This window comes from Ovis aries, chromosome 25, assembly GCF_016772045.2.
Source record: "Ovis aries strain OAR_USU_Benz2616 breed Rambouillet chromosome 25, ARS-UI_Ramb_v3.0, whole genome shotgun sequence".
Classification (NCBI taxonomy): Eukaryota; Metazoa; Chordata; class Mammalia; order Artiodactyla; family Bovidae; genus Ovis; species Ovis aries.
Window position 1 is genome coordinate 33,960,138 of NC_056078.1, and position 24,669 is coordinate 33,984,806.

General features: G+C 57.5%; 1 protein-coding gene across 5 annotated transcripts in view; it reads left to right on the forward strand.

Moving 5' to 3' along the window:
* ZMIZ1 (zinc finger MIZ-type containing 1) overlaps positions 1-24,669 on the forward strand; it is a 190,026-nt gene that overhangs the window by 17,106 nt on the left and 148,251 nt on the right. For 3 of the 5 annotated variants that reach the window (XM_060406366.1, XM_027962408.3, XM_027962409.3), the window contains exon 3: positions 23,777-23,857. The gene's annotated coding sequence lies outside the window, so the exon portion shown is untranslated. Of the gene's footprint in view, positions 1-2,473; positions 2,564-23,776; positions 23,858-24,669 lie in introns of all 5 variants that reach the window. The other 2 variants (XM_060406364.1, XM_060406365.1) reach the window with 1 other exon arrangement.

The window sequence follows — 24,669 nt, forward strand, 5'->3', positions numbered from 1 at the left end:
CCTCAGGAGGATGGCTGAAGCTTCGGAGCTGGCGGAACCTAACTTTTTACCCTGTGCAGCTGTGTGTGCACCCCAGACTTCAGTCTCTACCCTGCACTGCAGGTCAAGAGAGCCCCAGAGAGGGCAGGCAGGGAGAGTGGGACCCTCTCTTGATGGAGACCCTGGATGTGCAGAGTCTAGGGGACAGGTGGGTCTGAGTGCCCCTGCACTGCAGGCTGATGTCATACCCCCGACCTCCGCCCCCTCCACCCTGGGTGGGCTGGATGGGCAGGCACAAGGGGCGCTCGGGGCCGTGGGAAGCAGGTTGTTGAGCAGGAACCGTTGCCCCAGAGGCTGTCACCGGTGGGGCTGGCTGTGCGCCAGTCCCTGGGTTTTGTATCAGGTAGGTGGGGACTCAGCATGGCCCTGCCCTGGGAGAGCTCTCAAGGTCGCTGGGGCCACAAGGTTTGCACCTGGAGGGGTAGGGAGTGGGCACAGTTAGGCTCCTCGTGTGAGGCGTCTCAGGGCGGGAGTTGAGAGAGCCCAGAGGTCAGGAGTGCTGGACACTTGTGGGGAGCGGAGGAGCCTCCTGGGTGATGGGCCCTTGCCTGGGGAGGCCCCCAGAGCAGTGGGTGCCTGGGGCCTTGGCGCCTCCGCCAGCAGCAGGGCCTCTCAGCCCAGGCTCTGACAGGGACATTTATAACTCACAGCTGTGCGGTCCTGGGCCCAACTGACTGTGGTAAACCGATCAGGCTTCAGGAAGTCGAGTCCTGAGGCCACTCCCCACCCCGACCCCACACTCTCCTTCACCTCCTGACACCCACATCCTGTTCTGGGTAGGAGGGGCGGACAGCTGGGGCACTGGGAGGTGGAGGGGGGCAGCCGGGGGTCTCTAACCTGTGGGCAGAGCTGGAGGGGATGGAGAAGTTCAGTGAAACCCCAGAGCTGCACGGCAGGGCCTCTGGGATCACCAGGATCTCCCCCTCAGGACACACACGGGGAAACCCAGGCCCAGGGAGTGCCAGGGGCCGCCCAAGAGCCCACGGGAGCCAAGGAGCAAGAGATCAGGCAGCAGGGCTTGGGGGTGCGTTCTGTGCTTCCATATCTAACTGGAGAGGGGATTAAGCGTCTAGCCCCTACTGACCAACACCAGCCCTGCAGGAGCCCAGTGGAAGAGGGCAGAGGTGAACCAGAGCCTTAGAGGATCCTGGGTAAAGGCACAGAGGATGCTCAGACCCTGGGGCTCTGCGCAGCCTGCAGCCCTCAGTGGGAACATCCCATCCTGAGACCAAGTTCCGCATCAGGCCTTGTGTCCACCCAGCTAAATTCTCACAGCAAAATTCACTGGAAGGAACGGTCATGCCTGGTTCTGGGAAGAACAGTACCAAGAGCTTCCAGCATACCGTGATTTTGACCCCTTTACCCCCTTTGGCCCTGTTGGCTAGCCAGTTCTTGGGCTTGCTTGACCAACCACCCCTCCCCCCGACCTCTTTCTCCTCCCTTATAAGAAGAGGGATGATAAACAATAGAGTTTGCCAAAGCTGGGCCACGTAACTCTGTGACACGATTCTAGAATGAGTACCTGAAAGAACATGTATTTTTGTTCGTTACTTATATCCTTATTCAGGTATATAGAAATGTATAACTAGCTTAGCAAACCGATGGTTTCATAGATATGATCCCTTTGGACAAGGCCAGATTCATTAGAGCTAAAAATAATAGTAATAATGAGTGAGTTGAAGTAGAGGCGAATATTAATTAAGTTGTCATACAGATAGCACTCAGCTCGGACTGGGAGAGTCATCAAGTACATAGGAGAAGGCCTAAAGTTTGGGGAACACCAAGGCTCTTCTCTTCTTTAAACCCTGGTTCTTGACCTCCTCCAGAACTGTACCCCCACAGGCAGGAGGGGACGAGGAGGGAGTAGGCTGGTTTTCCAAGGAGGTGGACACGCAGAATGACTCCCAAGTGTTGGGATCTGGTGAACAATTCATAATGAGGAAAGAATTCAGGCAGGGGTCAAAGAGTGGCTTTGGAAGTGGCTGCCGGCTGGCTAGGCGTATGAGATAATTCCCCGAAGCCAGGCACAGCTCAAAGAGTACACCACGGGCTTAGAGGCCCAGCTAAAAATACCCCCCGACAGCTTCTCCCTGTCACCCTGCCTGGGGCCGCACAGGAAGGCCCTGGCTCTCTGCCTGTCTCACCAGGAAGAAAAAGACAACAACATAAAGCCACCGAGCCCAGAAAAAACAAAACTTACATAGATTTCACATTTTGTTAAGACTCCCACCAGGAGGAGTTGGCTTGCTGGCTGGAGCGCCACGGGGCAGGGAAGGTAGCCAGCTCTGATAAACCAGGCATCCCGGGGCTTGCTTACAGGGCCCAAGAGGCCACCAAGATTAGACCACTGGTGGGGACAGAAGTGGGGAGAGTGGGCTGCCACCTGCGTCCCTGGCTGCTCACACGGGTCCTGTCTCTCTCCCCGCGTACTCAGGACCAGAAGGAGGAGGCCCGTTGGACCAATGCTGCGAGGGGTGTGAGGATTAGAGCTGCCGTCCATCATTCCCCCGCCAGAGCGAGAAAGGTAACACCAGACCCCCGACGCCCTGATGCCCAGACTGCACTGCCTCTTTCACCTAAAACCTGGCCTGGGGTGAGGTCGGGCAGTGCGTGGTGATGAGGCCGGAGTTATCAGCCTTTTCACCCAGCTCTTCTTGCCCAGACTTCTGAGCTTCTCTACTAATGCCTTGTGTGTGTTCCATACAAAATGCTTCTGGGCTTCAGTTTGTCCGTCTCTAAAATGGGTCCCCTACTGACTCCAGTTCTTAAGGATTCTGTGCATCACTTGCACCTCCTTGTTATTTGGAGTTAAGCCATCTTCTCAGCCTAGTTCAGTTTGAACCCTGGGAGCAGAGCCAAGGGTCCCAGTCCTTGCGGGTGTAGTATTAAAATCATAGGGTCTGCAGGGCCAGACAAGGCTTGAGAAGAAAAGATTTTCTAGGGCAGCCCTGACTGGAGATGTGGCTGTGGTCTCCTTTGTGGCAGGATTTGAAACTCCAAAGTGATCTCCCTGGCAGCTCTGGGCAAGAATTGCCATCTGCATTTTTAGACTGTGGGACCAAGGCACAGGCAAGTTGATGTGCCTGCTGCGTCACACAGCAAGCTCTGGCCACATTGTAGCAACTCTGCTTTACCCTAATTGCTATATCAGTCTCTGTACGTCTGCTGAACTGCAGGTCTGGCCAGAGAAGTCTGGCTGTTGAGCCCAGTAAACCCCCCGTCTTTTCTGTGTGCCCACAGTGGGGCCCACCCACTCATCCACCCGTCATCCATCCACTCACCTGTCCATTTGTACAGCCTCCTCCTCAACCTCCCTCCTACCCATCCATCCATCCATCCGTCCATCCATCCGTCCGCCCACCATCCTCCCACCCCAGTCATCCTTCCATTCACTCACCGTTCACTCATCTCTTTATCCACCCGTTCTTCCGACCATGTATTTACTCATGAATTCACACATCAAACACACACTGACTCATCAGGCCAGCCCTGCGCTAAGGGTTGGGTTTTGAAGATAGATCAGCTCCAGCCCTGCCCTGGAGATGGTGTGCTCTGTGATAGAGGCTGATCCATGATCTCAGAGCCCGGCTCTGTTCCATAAGTTCACTGTTTAAGGCCCCTGTGGTGTCTGAGACTCTATGAGGAAGGGAGGAGCAGCCACTTGCTGGTTCTGCAGGCAGGCATTCAGGGAGTGCTTTCCAGGGGAGGTGGCGTTGCTCATTTATCAGTGCTCCAGTTGTTTATTGAGAAAGTCTCTGTGCTGAGAACTGCTTGATGTTTTGGAGACCTGGCAAGGAATAAGACTGACAAAACTCCCTTTCCTCGTGGCGTGTACACTCTCATGAGGAGACGTGGACAATAAATACTTAAAATAAGATTATGTCATGTCAGATGATGCTAAGTTTTAGGAAGAGAAATTAGCTGAGTGAAGGAACAGAGCCTACAGGATGGGTAAAGTGTTCTTAGACAAAGGATGATCAAGGAAGGCCTCTGACAAGGTGACATTTGAACATTGACATGAGTGGGGGAGTGAACTGGGGCACACTTGGCATGTTCAAGGAAGTGGCAGGGATACATGTGGAAGAAGGGAAGTGAGAGGTAGGAGGGGCAACCAGAGAGGTCCTGGGGGGCCACTCACCTAGGCACACACAAGTAGGGCAGGGAGATGGCTGAGAAGCTGTTGCCCACATCCAGGTGGAAGGTGGTGCTAGCTTGGGCTAGGGTTGCAGGGGAAACGGTGGGAAGTGTCAAAGTCTGTATTTCAAAGATCTGCAGACTGGCTTGTGGGTGGCTTAGAAGTGGAAGACGGGGAAAGAGGGGACAGTCCAGGAAGGCTCTTGGGTTTGGGAAAGAAGCCACTGGGAGAACAGAGGTGGCTGTTTTCCTCAGCAGGGGATGACGGCAGGGAGGGCCGAGTGTGGCCAAGAAGCTGTGTTTTAGACTCATTAGGTTTGAGATGCCTTTGAGACATCCAAGGGGAAAGGTTGAGAAGGCAGTTGGATATATGAGTCTGGGAGGCAGAGAGAGTCCCGACTAGAGATATGAATGTGGGAGCTGTCATGTATAGATGGTGTTGCAAGCTGATGAGGTCATCTTGGGAGTGAGTGCAGATAGAGCGCATCGGACGCCTGCATCTGAGTCATGGGGCATCCAGTCCTTAGAGGGAGGGAAGGTGGGGTGGAGGCCGTGAAGGAGACGGAGAAGGTACAGCCAGGGAGGGGGGAGGGGGCAGGCTCTTCATGGGTCAAGAAGGTTTTGCTGGCAAATCAGGGCAAGGACTCTCCAGGTAGAGGGAACAGCATTACAAAGGCTCAGAGACCTCAATAACAGAGCCGTGTCTGGAGAGGAGCGGCGGAGAGGGACAGGGGACCAAAGCTGCTCCCCACTCCACACCTGGCCACACAGAGGCCAGGGCCCATGGGATGTCTGGCTGAGCTGTGAACAAGTTCTTGTTCCAGGGACCCTCCCTGTCAACCTGGTTGGCACTCCCTGGTCTCAGCTGATGTCTTATACTTTGCACTTTCTTTTAAGAACCTTTGCCAACCTCTCCCAACCTCCCACTACCCCTCTGGGTCTCTTGGGCCCCTGAGACCTCCCCCTTGGCTGGAGCACTTGTCTGAAAACACAGGGCTCAAGGTAGCAGCTCAGGAACTGTGTGCAGGGCAAGGACACCCGACAGCTTCCTACTGAATCTCTAAGCACTGCCTGGATCCTGTATCTTAAAGGAAACTGTGGAAACTTCCTGGACTGTGAGCTGCCCGCTCATGCTCAGCCAGCAGAGGTGCTCACTGCCTCTGGTGGGCCAGCGTATGCATGTTTGAGGGGGTAAGGGTCAGCCTTGGTGCACCTGCAGTATTTCATACCCAGCACTCAGCTCATGGTAGAGAGAGGGACCAGGCTTATTCAGGGAAGGCTGCAGAGAGGAAGGCTAGGCAAGGGTTCCACCGGGCATGAGATGGGATGGGAGGTGCAGGGAGGGCAAGTGGTGGGGCAGCAGCGCAGGCCAGCTCCTCTGACTCAGCAAACACAGCCTGCTGTGCCTGGGAAGACCCGCTGGAGAAGGGATAGGCTACCCACTCCAGTATTCTTGGGCTCCCTCGTGGCTCAGCTGGTAAAGAATCTGCCTGCAATGCAGGAGACCTGGGTTCAATCCCTGGGTTGGGAAGATCCCCTGGAGAAGAGAATGGCGACCCACTCCAGTATCCTGGCCTGAAGAATTCCATGGACTTTATAATTCCTGGGGTCACAAAGAGTTGGATACGACTGATGTGCAAAGGCCCAGGAGACTTCTCCATACAGAGGACACGATGGAGCCAGGTGGGGACTTGGTGACCCACCAGGCCCCTAGGGAGGTGTGCCTCTGACTCCAGAATGGGGACCAGGGGATCCGTGGGAAGCCGCCTTGATGCTGCGTGGCTCGGTGGCAGGCTGGTGGCAGGAGGCTGTGGGTAATCTAATTAGCGTGCCAGGCGGATGGGCCAAGTAATCCTGTGCCGTTAGACTCACTTTTCTTTAAGCCTGCCCCCGCCCAATCTCTTGATAAATCCTTCCACTGCCTGGGTGACATCGAGTGGCAGTGGATTTATCTCCATTGAACAGATGGGTAAACCAGGGCCCGAGAGGAAGAGGCTTGCATGATGCCACAGCTCACAGCTGGCAGGATGGAGCTCTGAACCGGTCCATCTGAACCCCAAGTCCATGCTCAGCCCTGCCTTCTACCATCTCCTGGGCTCTCCTAGAATATCCAGACTCGTAAGCACCTTCATGAAAACCACCTTTCCAACATTCTTATTTTGTCAATGAGGAAACAAAGGCCCAGAGAAGGCGAGACTCTCACCTAGGACTACACAGCAAGCCCAGGGCAGAACCTGTACCAGAATCTGATCTGGCCCACTGTGCCCACCCGGCTCCACCCCACCATCCACAGGCCAGGGGGCCCCACCCTGGACCCTGCCAGCTTCCTCTTGGAGCATCCACTGCCTTCCTGCTCTCCAGCAGCCTTTGGCATTCCCTCGGGTTGAAGGCACCAAGTTCCTCATCAGAAGGCTCCATTGTGCCTATTGTTTAAATATAGATTACTAATGAAATGCCTTTTCATTGCCTTCCCAGTGAATAGTTTCCGTGTAAAGTTAATTTGCAGTGTTATGTAAATTCTGTTTAACTTCAATCAAGTTTCTAATTATGTTTTTACCGCAGTAATTCCCATTTGATCTGTCATCTCCTGTTAGGTATTTAATGTTCGGGTGGGCGGGTTTGCTTTCCCCTCTGTCTCTCGGTTTTCCAAGGGCTGCTCCCTCCCTGACCCCGTCTGTCTTTCCTCCTTTGTTCCCGCTCCCTCCATCCCCTGCCCCTTCCCTGTGACTCATTCCACCTCCTCTCCTTCTTCGCTTCTTCCTCTTGTAACTGCTCCTCCTTCCTTCCCAGTTCCTCTCTGCTCTTTCTGGCGTCGAGTCTCCCTCCCTCCACGTCCCCTGCTCCCGCCTGTCCTTGCCACCTCCCGCATCTTCCTTCTCTTTCCATTTCTCCATCGTTCTTTCTCGCTCGCGCGCTCTTCCTCCCTCTGCGTTGCTTCTGTATCTTCCTCCACCCTCTCCCACCCCCCACTCTAGCCCCCCTCTCCTGCTCTGCACCCCCTGTCTCCCCTTCCCCAACTTTTCTCCTCCCTCACCCCTCCACCCTCTTTTTCTTCTAACCTGTAGACGCTCACAGAAGCTGTGTGTAGGGGTGGCTTCCTTGTGTGCCTGGGACAGACGGAGGATGAGAGGCGGGCTGGCTGGTGTTCCTCCCTGTTAAGCCCAGGGTCTGGACTCAGAAGCCTTGTGAGGGTCCCTGTAGAGGAAGGACCTCGCCCAGTGCTGGGGGCCCAGCCCTGGTACGGTGGGAGCTGGCCAAGAGTGTGGAAGCTAAATGTAGTCTCTCTGGGTACAGGTTCTGATCCGCCCCTTATTAACAATGTGACCTTCAGGCTGCTGTCTGTAAAGTGGGGTGACAACGTTACCTATCTTGTAAGGTCATGAGTATTCAGTAAGATAATGTATGAAGAAGGGCTTAGCTCAGCCAGGGAGACTGACCCGAACTGGCTTTCATTTGAGAACTCTCAGCCACCCCCCTCGTTTCTCTGCGGCCTTCCTGAGGTGCCTCTGCAATGGGCGTCCATGCTGCTGTGGTGGTGGAGGTCAGCCTTGAGGTCAGGGCAGGCGGGTAGCCAGCCACAGACCCCCACAGCTGGCGGCCGTCCCCCGGGAGCTAGGTCTCAACCCTGCCTGTCAAGAGATGTGACTTCCTTCTCCCTTAGATGGCTAGTCTTGGGGCTGTGAACAGGGGCGGGCTTGCTGCTCTGGGAGAGCTTCTGAGAGGCACAGACCCTCAAAGCCAGAGAGCCTGAAGACCCTGAGTCCCAGACCTTTCCCCAGCAACAGACCAGAGGCAAAGCTGCTCCCGCCAGGTTGGATAGATGCCCCCTTTCCCCACTCTCTCATGTCTGTGTGTGACCCCAGATGCCCCTTGGGCTGCGCCACGGCCTCGTGGCTGCAGAATCACTGTGGTGGGTACTGGGCCCCGACAGGCCCGTCACTGACTCACGTGAAGACTTCCCTCTGAGCCCCAGTTTCCCTGCTGCCCCACATCCAGCACTGGGCTTTAGGGTTCTCCCTACCATTCACGGCTAGGTGGCCGCAGTTTCCCAGCAGGCATCTGCCCTCTGGGTGGGGAGGGCGGAAGGAAAACACCAGACACAGCCTCTGCTGGGAGCTGCTCCTCCCCCCTCCCCTTTCCCCCTCCTCCCCCCTCCTCTCTTTCCCCCTCCTCCCCACTCCTCCCCCTCCGCTCTCTTCCCATCCAGCACGTCCCTGGTGTGTCCAGGAAGCAGAAAACAAGTGTTTGGAGAAGGCATTCTTCTGGGTGAAGAAAGGCAGGCTCGGTCCCTTGTCCTTCAGACACAGAAACCCCAGTTGGCCCTTCCCTGCCTGCTGGGCTCCGTGACCACCTGACCCGCTGCAAGTGGCTATGTGTGTGTGTGTCTGTGTGTGTCCCTGGTCCAGGAAACCTTAGCTGGTCACGTGGCTGCCTTCCCTGTTTGTCTAAGTAAGCAGTTCAGGCCGGCTGCAGCCAGGAGGCTGAGACAGGCAGCTAGGGGCAGGGGGCCACACTGGGGAGGGTGGGGGAGGTGGTGGTGGATAGAGGGCAGCCCTGAGCCAGGTCCTGGATTTCCTTGGGCTCTCGATTTGGTGTGGGAAGGCCTGGCCTAGGGAATAGCCCTGCTTCTGATCCCCAACCCTTCCTGGACCTCCCCCACCTCCATCTGTTAAGAAAAGATATTGGGCTTGCTCTCTAGAGAACACACCCAGCCCTGAGCCAGAGAGGGAGGGCACCCTCCTTCCAGGAGCAGCTCAGAAAGGCCAGAAAGGGCACGTGGACGCGGCCATCCCCATGGTGTCCCTGGAGCGTGCTGCTGAATCCTGGACCCTCAGCAGCAGAGCCCAGGTCAGCACGTGGTCACGCATCCAGCATGCCATTGATTAATCCAGCTACTGTGTGCCAGGACCTGAACTGAGCCAAGGGTAGAGCTGTCAGCACACAGGACTTCCAGAAGCTCTGTAGACCCCCACACCTGTGACATGTTTTCTTCCTGTGGGATGAGTAGGATCACCTTTCGCTGGAAAGACCCTGTGCTTCCATCACGAGGCAGCCATGTCCCACCCCACTGCCACTCTGGAAGGATGAAACCTCAGCATTGGGCAGGGGACTCCAGGAGGGGTTAAGAGACATCACTGAATCCTTCATGGACCAAGCAGTGGGGGCGAGGGTCTCCATCCTCCAGAGAGGTTGACATCAGAGCCAGACTTCCAGAGCAGAAGTGGGTTGAGTGCAGAGGCTGAGCTCAGACACCTGGGGTCCTTCTTCGAGCCCACCCGGACAGCAGAGTCCAGGGGAATCCTCTGAGTAGGGCCTTCCTTGGTCTTCTGTGTTACCTGACCTGCACACTATGTCTTAGCTGTAGAGGGCACAGTCCCCCCAGGTCCTGGAGGAGGAAGAGAAGCGTTGTGGCGGCCTGGGGAGCTTCACTTCTGAGTGCCTGCCTGGGTTCCAGCGTCTGTTTATCCCGCATCCTCCCTGCTCTTCTTTCTCTCCTTCCTTTGACAAACATTTCCTGGTGACCAAGTCTGTGCCAGGTCTGTGCTCAACCCTAACCCTGGAGTTACTCACTGCCAAGCTGATGTCAGCAACATCTCAGGGTGAGCTGAGGGTCCCGGGAGGGCTGAGGCCCAGGGAGAGGCAGTCACTGGTGGGCATCAGGCTGCGGCTGACCCCCCAGGCTGCCCTGGATTCAGGGGAGACATAGGCATGCTTTCTGGATGGGCCCAGCCCGACTCTACCAGGCTCTCAGGTTGAGGGGCGCAGAGAGCTTGCTTCAGGGTCACACAGAGCATACCTAGGCCTCGTCTCTGTTGTGACATGATTTGGGGGGTGTTCAGCCTTAAGGGTCCCACAAGCTCATGAGCTCAAGGCTGTTCTGATACAGCTGGAAAACATCAATCCAGAAAAGGAATGGAGGTGGAGTGGCCAGTAATTGAGTTGGTGACACGGGCCAGTCATCCTTCCACCCATGATTGAATATGGATTCTGGCCAAGGTAATTCTAAAGTCTGTGTATCTCTAGCCTTGGCTTGCATGCCCCGGGGTCAGGAGGCTCACTACTGCCCCATGGCTATCTGAGTAACTCTCCATGGTAACTTAGGCCTGGCTGCCCACCAGGCTGAAGTCTGGTTCTGTCTTCCACCCTGCCCACCTCAGGCCTATAGACTTGAGGTTTTAGCCCCCCTAACCTAATCTTCCCCAAACGTCAGTGCTTCCAGGAAGATCATCAGGCTGGGCCCCCAGAGAGCCCCATCTGGGCCTGTTTCTTTGGACTAGCGTGGACATGTCACCAGTGTCCCGCCCTGGGCAGCTGAGGTGAAGCCCAAGTGAGCCCCTGGCCAAGTGAGCAAGCCCATCTTCCCAGCATGGCTCCTTGATCCTAGCTCCATCCCCGTCATCCTTGCCCCCGGGGTGATCTCAGGCAAGGACCAGCCCCATTCAGCCCAAGCCGCCTCCCATTAGCGCTCCTCCCCAACTCTGAGCTACAAGAGGCCTTTGTCCGTGGTGGGCCCCGTGGCAGCCGCTGAAAGAGTCCTCTGCCCTCTTTGGGCTGTTTGCTTTCTGAGTCGCCTGTTTGCCCAGGAGCCCTGAGAGAGACCTGGGGTGCTTCTCCCATAGCCTGTGCCCTAGCCTGAGGGCCTGTGTTCAAACCTCTTCCCCCTCACTGGGCCAGTCCACTAACTGCTCCGCTCCCACCACATCTCCACCTGTGGACAGGGGAACCCCCAGCTCCTGAGGCACATGGAATGGGTTTGGCTCACTGGAGATGATGGGTCTAGCCCCTAGGCCGAGTTCCCATCCCACCCAGACACCCGACACTTTTAGGGATTCAGGCATCCCAAACTTGGGGAGAAGGGGCAGTGGGGATGAAGGCATCTCTCTCTGGGTGCTGTTCCCAGGGATGGGCATCACATTGTCCTTGGTGTGGGGGCTTCCCTGCTCAGTGGGGATGCCACACCCACCTTCTGCGGAAGTGTCCCTCATCTTTGCCCCCCTGAGAATCTGTCCTTGAGGCCTGAGATCCATCCTTCTTCAGCATCTCTCCTTGTCCCGGTCCCTTCGGCACGGCTCCTTGGAAGTGACGCTGCCCAGAGTGGGGCAGACAGTGACCGATCGCAGGGAGAGGCCGGTCCCTGCAGTCCCTGCTCAGCTGTGCCTGGAGTCCCAGGAATAAAACCCAGTGGATCTTTTGTCAAAGCCTCTTGCTGGAAAACAGAGAGCTGGAGGTCTGGAGGTCAGAGGCCAAAGGCCACCGAGGAGGCCAGTGCAGCTGCCCCTTCCTGCCCTAGAAAAGTTGATGCTCCTCAGGAAGCCTCCACGGGGCCCTGCTCTCTCCTGGGCGGGGAGGGGCCAGTAGGACAGGAAGCCAGGCCAGGCCTGGAGGATGGGACTCAGGGTGGCCTGGGCCAGAGCCAGGGATGAGGCGAGACCCAGCCCTGGCCTGGCCCCAGGACCACAGGCGCACAGGTCACCCACCCAACAGGAAACCCTGCCCGGCACCCCCTTTGTCCCACCCCGTGTTTCCCGCGGGTGGCGCTTTTACTGTTTCCCGTGGGAGCTGCTGCCAGGAATCGTGCCCTCTTGAGAAAGGAAGCTGGACCTCAGGCTCGCAGGCTGCCCTCTCTCTGACCTGTTCCAGCCCCCTCCCAGGGCTTCCCGTGGGTGGAAGTTCTGGGTCCACACCCGTCCCTCAGCCGCACATGCTGGTGACTTATCTTCTCCTAGACGATCAGTCACCTCTAGGAGCCTGGCGAGAGAAACCTCATAGTGGGGCCAGGCCTGGGAGCCCGGAGACAGAGGTTTTTTTTTCGTTTGGGATCCACCGCTAGCTTGCTGGTGCATGTGGGCTAGTCACTCGACCACTCTGTAGAAAGAGGAGAGGAAGAAGCTTTGCCAGCTATGAGCATCTCATGAGATAAAGGGTTTGGAGGTAGGATGAATCTCTACCCTGTAAGGACAGCCATGTTTGCGGTTAACTGGCCCAGACCTCGCTGCCCTCACGCCACTGCATCTCAGATATCTCTGTATCCAGCTCAGGTGGGGCACAGTGTCTGTGATGGCCCCTAAGCGGGGAGAGAGATGTGGGTGCTGCCAGTGTCCTCATGGGGAATGGAAGTAATGACGCTGGCGTTACCCCTCTCTGGGTCATCCCATTGACCACACAGGAGCCAACTGAGCATCACTGCCTGGACAGGAGCCCCCCCCGCCTCCCTTCTACCTCTCCCCTCCCCCCCTCCTCCTCCCCATCACCTCCTCCCCTCTTCCCCATCCTCCCTTCTCCTTGCTCCCTGCTCCCTGCTCCCTCCTCCTTCCTCCCTCCTCCCAGAAGCTGAGGTGTAATATGCCAAGCTCTCTCTGCTCTGCTCAGCCCTGCTCAGGCAGATGCGCCGGGGTAGCAGCCTATGGGCCAGAAGCCGGGGAGGGGTCAGTGCTGAGAGCAGATTCTCCTGCCCCTCCCCAGTCCTCTTCCTCCCTCCTGGTTGGTGCTCTGAGGCCTTTGGTTTCCCTTTGGTTGTGATGTTGAGCTTAAGGTGCAGGGAGGAACAGGGCGACAATGTTAAGAACTCCAGACCTCTCTAGAGCAGTCTTCAGAGCTGCTGCTCTGATCTTCATCTATAGAAACTGGTGTTTAGCATCTCTGTGAGCTCACTACTCTTATCGTCCCCATTGCCAGGTGAGGCCCAGCCAGGTGAATTGACCTGCTCAGGTGGTTACGCTGGGGTTGAACCGGGCAGCTGGTCCCAGAGTCTGTGCTCTTGGCCACAATGCCCCATAGCTTCTCAGACCTACCTCCCCCAGCCGGCTGCCCCAGTCTAAGCCCAGCTCAGTATCCGAGAGTGCAGCCTGTTCCCCACGGTGGGTGGAGGGAGGGTCAGGATGCCAAGGTGAGCAGACACCAGTCGCCACGGCACTGGGTGAACTGATAGACTCGGGGCCACCTGAGCTTGTGGATCAGCTGAGAGCTTGTTAGCAACAGGAAAGACCTTAGGTCCAAGCAGCCCGGGCCCCTGCCCTGTGTGGTGACAGCCCAGCCTCCAGCCTTCTTGGACACATGACCACTCTGAGCCTCAGCCTCTACGTCTGTCAAATGGGCCTTTGAGAACCAGAGATATAGGAAGCTGTAAGAAGTCTTTGAGGTTCTGGGAACATAGCTTCTGACCTCCATGGCTCCTTGGGAGCAGAGGGAGGGTTGTGAATTTCCTTCCCAGTGCGTCAGGCCACAGGGACAGGGACATTCCTGGCAGCAGGATTAATGTGGGCAGGGTACAGAGGTGTGAGCCCAGACACTCCAGGTCAGAGTCCATCTGGGGCCTCATGGACAATGGGGAGCCATTGAGGGTTCTTGGCCAGAGGAGCAATGCCTCCTCCTGGGGAGGTTCTGGCAGCAGGAAAGCCTAACTTGCTCGTCCAGGTGTGCGGCCCTGATGCGAAGGGAGTCACGCAGCTGCGGAAGCTGGCCCCGGTGGGCGTCAGTACCAGCGCTCCTCCTGGGTGCGAGGTCCACTGGGCGCTGGCCTGCCCCAGTGGGAGTGTGGGGTGGGAGTGTGGGTGCTGCAGGGCAGGACAGGGCAGTCTCAGGCCTCATCCTCCGTGTGTCCCGAAGTCCCCCCAGCTTGGGTTGTCTGGGCTCCCCACCCAGCCCTGGGTGGGGCCCCCGCCGCTGCTTCCTCCCTCTGTGGCTTTCTGGTCCTAAATGGGAGGGGACTCCAGAGGCTGCAGCAGGCTGTGGAGTGTGAGCCAGGGTGGGGACACCGGCGGTGGGTGGAGTCACGGGATGGGTGGCTGTGAGTCAGGAATTGCTGGGCCTGTGTGTCATCCAGCTGCCTGCTGCGCGGCCTCCCTGCGTCTGTCTGCCTCATCTCTCCCGCCCGCGGCTGCGCCTGTGGACTGCTCTACTGGGGCCACAGTGCTGTTTCTAAGAGCTCCAAGCCCACGACGGAGAAGTCAGAGGAGCTGGACTCCGGGTCCCAGGCTCTGCCAACACCCAGGGTGACCTTGGACACGTCCTCTCCCTCCCTAAGCCACGGTTTCTCTGATTGGAGAGTGAGGATGGAGTTGGGCAGCGGTTCTCAGCTCCTGCTGTCCATGAGATCCCGGGCAGCTTTGCAAGACAGCGTACCCTAGACCACTTAAATCCCTGGGGCAGGGCCTGGAGCCTGGGCAGTAACCTTTGGTCTGGACAGCCTCTGATGAGCTGCTTTCTCCACCTTCCCCACAGCCCCCAGGCAGCACTGTGGGCCAGCACGTGGATCCTGGAGCCCGGGGCCTACACCAAATGTACTTCTGCCACTTTCTGACACTGTGGGCAAGTGACTTCATTCCCTGAGCCTCAGTTTCCCCATCTGTGAAATGAGGAGGACTCTACCACTTTATAGAATCACTGTGGGGACCAATGGGTTAACCAGCATAGCCAGTGTCTATTGGAGCCAGACTTAGGATGGATATGGTGAGCACCATGAAAGTGTCAGCTGCTGTGTTCTCTGATCTAAATCTGTTTTCACACCACCCCTCCCATCACCGCTCATTCATCCATCCAGCAAACATTCTGGGGGCAAGCCCTGTGCTGCGTGCTATGAGTGAAGGAAGAAGACACCCACTGTAGGGGATGGCCTTGGCCCATCCAGAGGTCCAGTCCCAGAGGCTGGGTTCTGTCAGTCCAAAGGATTGGTGGGCAGGTAGGGGCTGGCTCCCCTTAGAATCCCACCGAGGTGCTGAACTGAAGGAGCCCTTCTTTCTTAAAGAACGAAAAACGGACTTACCTGGTGGCCAGTGGTTAAGACCTTGTACCTCCATTGAGTGCATACAGGTTTGATCCCTGGTCAGGGAACTAAGTAAGATCCCACATGCCATGTGGCACAGCCAAAAAGAGAGTGCAGAGACCCTGGACTGAAAAGAGAAGGAGGGGCATCATAGGCTAGTCCTCAGCTAGGAGGCACCCAAGGGGTCCTCAGTGCCTCCTGGCACATGCTCTGGGTGTGTGATGGCGCAAACAGGCCTGGGCCCTGGGGCTGCCCAGTGAGGCAGGAGCAGCCAAGGTGGGCAGGGTGTGGAACAAAACCTGACCCCATCCTCCATCTCCTAGAGTCCTCTCAGCAACCAAGGGTGTTAGACAAGCCTCATTTCTCCCACTTTCAGGTGGCAGATGGAGACCTACGGGATTGGCTTGTCAGGGCTGGAGGCCATCTGTGTGTAAACAAGATCTGATGGGAGGCTTCTCTGGGCTGCTGCATTGGTGGAGCATCTTGGGACAGGCTGGATGACTAACACATCCTACGGTCCTTTGCTTCCCCAGCCTTCCCAGCAGCAAGCTTGCAGACCACCACTGGGCTGCCCTGTCAGGGAAGGCCGTCATCCCTACAAGCAGCCAGAGTTCCCATGGCCGGCCTCCTCTGAGGGCCAGGGGCTGGGCCACACACCTCCCCCAGTTCAGCCTTCTCCCTTCCCACTGCACCGTCGAGTAAGCTGAGGTGGGCAGAGGTGCAGGGACTTGGCTGAGGCCACGTGGCTTGCAAGCAGTAGAACCAGGATTTCATCCAGGCCCAGGTGACGTTCGTGCCCGTGCTCTGACCCGCCACCTCCCGCAAGCAAGAACACTGCTCTCCTTTGTCTGGCATCTGTAAACCTGGGCCTCGGCCATCGCTTCAGACCAGCCTGGCCCACGTGTGACCAGAATCCCAGAGGGACGGCTGTTTGGAGAGTGTGGCTGCCGGGGGCTGGCCCCTGGCCCGGGAAGGGGATCGCTGGGAACACTTAGTCCTAGACGTCTTCCTGTGTGCCATCCAGACCGTGCCCTTCAGCCTCTCGACCTTCCCGCCTGCCCTGGGCCTGGAGTCCAGGCTGCCAGTCCTGTACCAACCACGGGTGTCGTGTCAGCTAGGCTGATCCTCCAGCCAGGGGCCTCCCATGTGAGCCCTCAGCTCCTCCATCTAACCTCCAACCAGAGCTGGCCTGGCTTCTCACCCTGTCCCTGTCCGGACTTCAGTCCCCTGCTCTGCAAGGTGGGAGGCGGAGACCAACGGCCTCCACTGCCTCTTTTGAGAGCCTCTGCTTAGGCCCCATGTATGCTGTAGGGGACTGGGGGTCAGTGGCATCACTGGGGTGGGGATGAGGCTCCTCCAGGGCTGAGCTCAGATGGGCAGTGCAGAGCCAGACCACCCCAAGCAGAGTGAGCAGGTGCAAGAGACAAGGCCCCTAAGAGGGGCCACTGGCTGAACATTCATTTCAGTCATCAACATTGGGAGTGGCAAGTACCCAGGTGTGTGGCAGGGGCCCTACTGTGGCCAGCCCCAGTCAGATACCTCTCTGGACAAGACCCTAATCCCTGGGAAGCATAAGGTCATGCCCACCCATGGCGTCTGATGACGTGGTGAGTGTGGAAGAGAGCCCCTGGCATGGCGTTTGCATCTGGAGAATGCTCGGCACCTTTGGCCATTCTGTGGGGAGTGACTGGAGGCCCCCGCTCCTGGGTGCAGGCCATCTCTGGGAGGCAGATCCACTGGACTGACTCTTGAATTGGCCTCAGAGAGGTTCTGAAGCCAGGATTCATCTTCTCAGGATCTTTCTCCATCTTTTTGGTAAGAGACCCAGTGCCTCCATCCCCAGCAAGATCCCAGCTCTGTGCTTGACAGCTAACCTGAGCCAGTGAGAACAATGACTGTCCCTATTTACTGAGCCCTTCCTGTCAAGTGCAGCGTGGGCGTAATCTAGTTAAATCCTCACAGCCCTGTGAGAGGAGCGACTCAGTATCCCCATTTTACAGATGAGGAAACTGAGGCCCAGAGAAGCCAAGTTTCTTGCCCAGCTTCACAGGTCAGTGAATAGCAGAGCTGTTCTGTACATGCATTCTGCTGTGTCAAACCTAGAGCCACATTATGCACTCTTAGTCCATGTGAGGACCCCTTGATTAGAGGAGAAATTGTTCATTTGATGGCTTGGGGAAAAGGGAGCCACTCTCCTCTTCCTCTACTGGGAGCAAGCCACGCATCACAGCCAAGCTCTGTCTGGTCTCAGTTGGCCCCTTCGCACAAGCCTGACACCAAAAGGCTAGGTGGTTTGGCCTTGCACCGCGCATCGTGAGCTAGAGTGCCTCTGAGAGTCAGGATGGATGAATGCTGCTCTTTAGGGCCTGCGTGATGCTCAGTGGAGGCAGTGAGGGCTTTCCCTCTGACAGGGCCCTCCCGAGGGGTGCCTCTCTATCTTGGCCTTGAAAACGCAGCAGATCAGGCTTGGGCTCTGGGTGAAGCTTCGGAGGGACCCTCACGGATGTGTGTGCAAGTGCCCTTGAATGCAGCTGTCCCTGCTCCTGATTTCATCTGTCGTTGTCTCCTCAGTCTGAGGCTTTTCTCCTGACAAGACTGTGGGCCTTTGCCCTAGAAGTGGTGTCCTCCTGCCTGAGAGACTCTGCCCAAGACCTTGATGCCCCGACTCCCCATTTTGCTACTCTCCAGCACTCTGTCCTAGCGTTATTCTGTGTCTTGCCCACCTTGATTAGACAGTGTGCAAACACCCTTGGGAAGTATCCAGGCTGGCAGTGTTGACCCTGTCCTCCTCTGCCCACCGTCCACCCCTGCTCTTTCCTCTTCCTCTTCTTCCTCCAGCACATGGTGGGCAGTGTCATTATTGTCAGGAGAAGGAAATGAATAGATGGAATAAACAAACACGGAGGAACATCCCCTAGAAGTCCGTTTATAGCCCCCATTTTCCAAGTGTTGGGAAATGTCTCAGAGATGTTAAGTGGGTTGGGAGGTTCTGGGAGCCTCTTACTTTCCGCAGCACCCCCTATTTGGGTCCCCACTGTGCCAAGGTGTGGACCCAGGTTGGCACTGGGCATCTCCAGCTCCTCCCACTTAGAGGCATCCCTGAGGGCCCAGCAACAGACTTGCCAGGCCTGCGCTTCCTTCAGCAGAACCTGCCGGTCTGCCCTGCCCCAGTCACTTGCGAAGTTTCCCTGCAGGAACGGGAGGCAGGAAAGCAAGGGGCATGCAGAGAGGGGCACGCAGTGAGGACCTGCAGGGCAGGGCCAGACCCGACGTGCTGGGTATGGGCAGGCTGTAAGGACAGCTCGAACTATTCTCAGGGAAAGTGAAGACAGATGGGATCATTGAACCAAGTTTGTGATTCTCAGGCAGACCAGGCCAGGAGTTTGCCCAGATCCCAACCAACCAGCTTCCCAGGTCTGTTTACTTATCTTTTCCTTGAGACCAAATGCAGCTACTGCCCTTTGGGGAAAAGACTCAGGAGTTCAGGCCTCTCCTGAACACTCAGGGCTTGCTGAGTCTCTGAGCTCAACCCCACTGTGCATGGAGTGAGTGCAAGGGTCTCACAACAGGAGATAACCAGACACCCAATTTTAATCATGCCAGGAGAAAGAAAGAAATACTGTCCACATATCTGGAAGTTCAGGGCAGGGAAAGCTCACTTGAGGGGACTTTTAGGGAAGACAGCATGGTGGAGGCGGTCCTTGGGGCATCAGAGGATGGACAGGGTTCCGATGGGCAGAGCTGGGACTGCAGAACTGTTGAAAGTGTGGTTTGAGGTAAGACAGGGCATATTCTTCCACTTCTCAGCTGCATGACCACTGGTGTCTGCTGCGAAGTTTCTTCATCTGTAAAATGGGCTTACGGTTCCCTGGTGACAGGATTGTGCTGAGGATGGGGTGAGGCACTGAGAGCTTCTGGGGTGTTGAGGAAGGGCTCTGGCAGGCAGCAAACGCGCCAGGTTTCTGGCAGCCTGAGTCCCTCACATCTTGAGCACGATGGGTGTGCACAGGCACGTGTGTTATTGGCAGCAGGTATGAGGCCCTGAGGCCTAGTGACAGCCCTGAACTGCAGGCCGAGAGCTGGCATTGGTGCAGCCCCCCGCCCACCGTGCCAAACGGGGTGGTCCAGCCCCCTCCCCCCAGGGGCTTATGGGAAGCTCTGTGCTCTGGCCAATGCCCCGCTCTACAAGGCCAGCAGGGGCCTCCCCTAGTGGGTGAGTAGCTGGAGAGACAACCCGAAGCCACCTTTTTCCTCCTGATCAGCAGGCCTTGGCTTCCACGAGGCCCTGGACCCTCGGTCTGTCTCGTCCACGTCTGGATTCCTCCCCCTCCCCCAGCTTGGTGAGGTCAGGGAACATGTATTCCAGGAATGCGGGAGGCGGGGCGGCTGGCCCGGCTTGGATAACCATCGGGGTAAATATTTGCCTTGCTCCGGGAGCCAGCACTGGCCGCCGGGGGAGGACGAGGGGGCCTGCTCCCAGGGTCATGTAAGGGGATGCGTCCCTGGGTGGGTCTTTGAGGTGAAGGAACCCATGTCTCCCCGGCGACCCTGGGAGTTGGGTCTGAGGCCACCTTCCCAAACAGGGCCCCTGGCCCGCAGTAGCAGAAGCTGCTCGGCCCACCGGTAAAGTGAGGGTGGGAAGAGCTGCCCGGCCCGACTGAGACGAGGAGGGTCAGGCCCACGTGGGAACCAGTGCTGGTCAGTCCAGCCAGTGGAACAGCAGGCTGGACCCAGTATGGGTGGGTGCCCACGTGACCGTGTTCTGGCCTGCACTTGGCCACCTGTGACCTTGACAGTCATCACTCACTGACCTGTTCCTGACCCGTCTGTAGGTGTGCTTGCGTCTGTGTTCCCGTGTCTTGTGAGGCTCTCACAGCCACCAGAACATGAGGGGCATGTGTGTGTGATTAGCAGCAGTTGACAAGAGTCCAGAACTTCAGCTCAGCACTGTCACTGGTGTGGTCCCATGCCCTAGAGACCACAGCGGGGTAGCCCGAGCCCCTCTCCCAGAAGCCTGTGGGTAGGGCAGTGCTCTGGCCAATGTCAGGCTCTGCAAGGTCAATGTGAAGCTTGTCTTGGCAGGTGAGTAGCTGAAGGAGTGATTAGTCCCTTTTTAGAGAGGAGATGGGGGCTCAGAGATGCCAAGTGACTTGCTCGAGGTCACCCAGCATTAAAGGGCAGAATAGGGATTCAAACTCAGCTCCACCCACCCTTGCCCTGGACGTTACCTCTGAGGACAAGGCCAGGCTCCGGTCCAGAATCTGGGCTCCCAACCCTTGGTGGCTTAGAGCACACTGGTCACTTAGCCACGGGCCTCTGGCCACTGTCACAGAGCGGTCACAGAGCCCCACATCCCGGATGCACCATGGCGTGGGCACCTCTGTCCTCCCAGAACCCCAGTCGGCCCTGCATGTCTCTGGCCAGCCCCGGCCCCAGTCCACTTGGCCTGGTGCCTGCACTCAAGCCCACACCCAGGTGGGTCCTTCCTCCCAGGGGATCCCTAGAGGAGGAAGGGATGGGAAGGGGGTGGGGCTGGGAGAATCCATCTGGGTCCTGGGACAGTCCCCACCCCCAAGTGACCTCTGCCAAGTCCCAGACCCAACCTCACCACTTCCCAGCCATTACACCCCTGGCAACTCTACCCTCCCTCGGAGCTCACTGTCCTGCTCTGCAAAGAGGGAGCTTGTTCCCACCCTGCCCTGCTCTCGGGAGCGCCAGACGTGAGATGACAGTGGAAGTACATTTCAACCTGTGGTCTGCACACCTCCCCTTCTACCCTCTCCTGCCCTTGCAGCCAGACACGGCCTTGTAGTCGGGGCGTCCCCCTCATCCAATCCAGAGGGAGAGTCCTGAGCTCAGCAGAGCCCTCTCTCTGGGCAGTGGGGAACCCATCCCTTGCGGAGCCTGGGTGGGCCCCACCACCCCTCTCAGCCCTGAGTCTCAGGCTGCCCTCCGCTCCGTGGCACTGAGGGCCTTTTAAGCAGCGCACACTCACCTGGGTGGATCTGTATCCTTCATGGCTGTGGTCTAGCCAGGCTGGGAGCAGACATGGGATGCCTCCCCCGGTCTCCCCAGGTGGCCAGAGCCCTGCAGGCTGTGAGGCTCACCTACGGGCACCCAGGGGGCCAGGGATGAGGGCGGGTGACTTCATCTGTGAGTTCACAGCCCCTCCCGGGCCTGAGTTCCCTCACCTCCACCCCTGAGTGGGGCCCAGTGCACAGACAAGGGAGCCCGGGTGTCCAGTTGGACATCTTGAACAAGGTGAGTCCGTGTGGACAGACCACGCACTCATGCCCGGCCCTGTTCTTATTACTTTTCGCTCTGTATTACCTGCATGACCTTAGGAAGCTGTAGAAGCTCTCTAGACCTCATGTGTAAATTGAGGGTGCTATTTAGGTTCTACTTCATAGCATTTCACTGAGGGCTAAAGAAGCATCATAGGAATAGCCCCCAATGTGGACCCAGTTCAGGCAAGCTTCTGGTCCTTTCTCCTTCCCAGATGAGGGTCCAGTGCAGGCTCATAGGGAAGGGGGTCAGTCCCTAATCAGGGCCTGAGTGCATATCCTGGTGACCCCTCTGTGTGATGCCCTTTCTGTTTGACCTTGGACACGTCTCTTTCCCTCTCTGGTCTATTTGCCTCTTTGCACAAGTCCAACAGCAAAGAACCAAGGATGGTTGGGGCAGAGAGACACGTATGTGTGCGCCGTGAGCCGGAGCACCTCTGCAAGGCAGGATGGGCGGGCGTCATTCCTCGGGGCCGGGACATTGCTCACCGAGTGAGCGAGGACTTTCCGGCTCTGGCTTCTGTCTCAGCTGCCAAAATAATTATTTTCTCTTTGTCAGCGGGTCTGCGGCCAGCTTGCCTTTGGGAAAGGACTGAGCTGTGGCTGGTAGGGAAGCAGGAGGCTGATTCCTGTTCTGCCCCAGCCTCTGACTTGCTGCATGACCCCGGGACGGAGGCAGGTGCTGCCCTCTCCAGGCCTCTGCTGTCCTCCTCCGTGAAATGGGAGAGTTGGAGTCAAGGGCCATTTGTGTCCCCACAGTGAGCAGAGTTTGGGGACTGCCAGAGTCAGAGAGTCAGGCCCCAGAGATATTCTCTCACCCATGTGGAGTGGGGGTGCTGAGCCGGGCTGTGGGAGCCTGAGGTTTAGGGGCCCAGTGCTCCACGGAGCCCAGCACCAGCTTCTGGAAGTAATTTCATCTCACCTAACACGGCTGGAAAGCGACCTGTGTGTCCGGCACTCAAATGCATTACCTTATACTGTCTGTACCACTTCTTGAGAGTGGACCCCTCCTTATCGCGTTACCACCTCCTACAGATGAGGAAACTAGGGGCCAGAAAAGTTTAAGAAATTGCCTAAAGCCACATGGTAAGGGGATGAACCCAGGACTTGAACCAGATGGTTTTTATTACAGTACTGAGCCCACTTCTTAAATACCAGGCCCTGGTGCCCCTTGCTAAAGCCATAGGCACACACTTGGCTCCCTGGGAACCCTCCGCCAGTCCCCAGCACATGCGGGAACCCAGCCTTCCTGTGGCCTGTGCACACCCACTCCTGTGGTAGCCACAGGCCTCATCCCAAGAGGCACTCAGCCCTGCTGGCAGGTTTCCCATCTCTTAGAGGAGGGCACAAGGTGCCCCGAGCATGGCGACCACCCAGAGCCACCCAGCAGGGTGCTTTGGTAGCTGGGACTCCAACTCGGGGCTCTGTGGCTCCCACGCCATACCCAGGACTCCAGAGAAGCTGCCCTGCCAGGGTCTGGGTCTGCATCTGGCCCCTCTGGATTCCCGAGGGGCCCTGTGGGTGGGGAGGAGAGGGCAGTATGGCTGGCCCACTATGGAAATGGGGCACGTGAACCCACTGCCCTGGGGGGACAGGGTCTGGGGTCCTCATCCGCCCAGTGCCCCAGAGCATCCTTCCACTTCTGCCTTCTGCTCCCTCCACTCTGAACACCACTGTCTCTGGCCCAGACTCTAGGGGCAGCCTCCCCACTGGTTTCCCTGCCTCTTCCTGTCCCTTCTAAGCCCTTCTTCCTGGCATGTTTGGGGGATCTTCTCGAACTAGACCCAGGCTCACGCGGCTCAGCTGCTAAGACCCTCCCACCCACCCTTGCGATGGTCAGCCCTGCCTTCTGGCCCTCTTACCTCCCCACCTCCCTCCTCCACCACACCACCTACTCTCAAGTACTCTGCTGAGCCAGGGTTTTCCCCCTGTTTGGAGCCTTCACATATACTGTTCCCCATGCCTGGAACGCTGTTCCATGCATCTTGGCCTGCCTCTCTCTGGCTCATCCTTCATCTTTACTTCCTCAAAGAGACAGCCCTGAACCTTGAGTCTATGCTGTTCATCCTTGTACTTGTTCTTTCTGGCAGATCCCACTTTTAATTATGTGTTGTTTGATTCTTTGCCTATTATAAGTCCCCACAAGGGCTGATCCATGATCCTGTTTACAGCTCAGGGTGTTCGCCAAATGTTTCTTGAGTGAATGAATGAATGTCAAGTGCTTTTGTCAACACAGGCCCTTAGATCCTCCCAGAAACCCTCGGAGAGATCATTGTGATTCCATTTGACAGGTGAGGAAACTGAAACCTGGGGCGGCCAGGAGCTTACCCACAGTCACGCGGCCAGTAACTGGCAGCTGTGGGGTGTCGGGGGCCTGTTAGGGCCCCTTGGCATTAGGCCCCTTTTCCTCTCCATCCTTCAGATTCCCCATCTGTCCAGTGGGAATGGTTTGATTTAGCCGACAGTGAACTTTCCAGCAGGTGGGCGAGGTCTGTGGCCACAGGTCAGTTCTGGGGTCCCTGCTGGGAGTGGCCCCTGACCACCCTTCTCATTGCAGGAGAATGGAGCTGGAGTGAGGCGGAGGAACCGCCAGCTGTTGACCGGCACGTGGGACGCTGGTGATTCACGGGTCACTGAGGTAGGTGGGCAGCCGGACTGGTGGGGACGGCTTGGCCTGGATGCTCGGGGAAGGGGCAGGAGGAGCACCTCCTCCACTCAGGACGTGCTGGCCCCAGCGCCCTGTGCCTTTGACTGCAGCACAGCCCCCACTGAGATCTCATTGGTCCTCTAAAGGACTTCTTGGGGCCTCTTAGGCCTGGCCTGTGTCTACAGTGGCTGCCTGGCAGGGGTGGGAGATGCACGCAGGAAGAGGGACAGTCTGACGTCCCCAGCCTTGGCTCAGCAGCCCTGTCTGTACCACTCAACCTCGTGGCCAGGGGCCTCATGTGCCAAGCAACATGGCAGCCACATGGGAAGAGGTGGGATGGGCAGAGAAGCCTGTTCACCGAGATGGGGGCCATGGCTGCCCCACCCTCTCTCTCCCACAGTCCCCTGAGCACCCACAAGTCTGGGGTCTAAGAGCCTGCATGCAAATCCTGGCCCTGCCTCTCATCCACCATGACCCTGTGTGGTTCCTTTGTGCCTCAGTTTACCTGTCTATCAGTTTACCAGAGGGCTGGGCACCACACCCCTGACCCCACATGTGTACCAGCACAGCTGGACACAGCAAACGCTCAGGATCTGGCATTTCCCTTGCTTCTTGCACACCTCTGTTCCCACCATCCCTCCTCTCTGGGGCTCAACCATGCCAGGATGGACACCAAGTGATCATTCAGCCTGATGAGGCAGCTTGGGCCCCCAGGGAGCTCACGGAAGCAGCTGGAGCCTGAGGGTCCCAAGCTGAGCCTCCCAGACCTGCCTCAGGCCCCGACACCAGCATGTCTCATCACA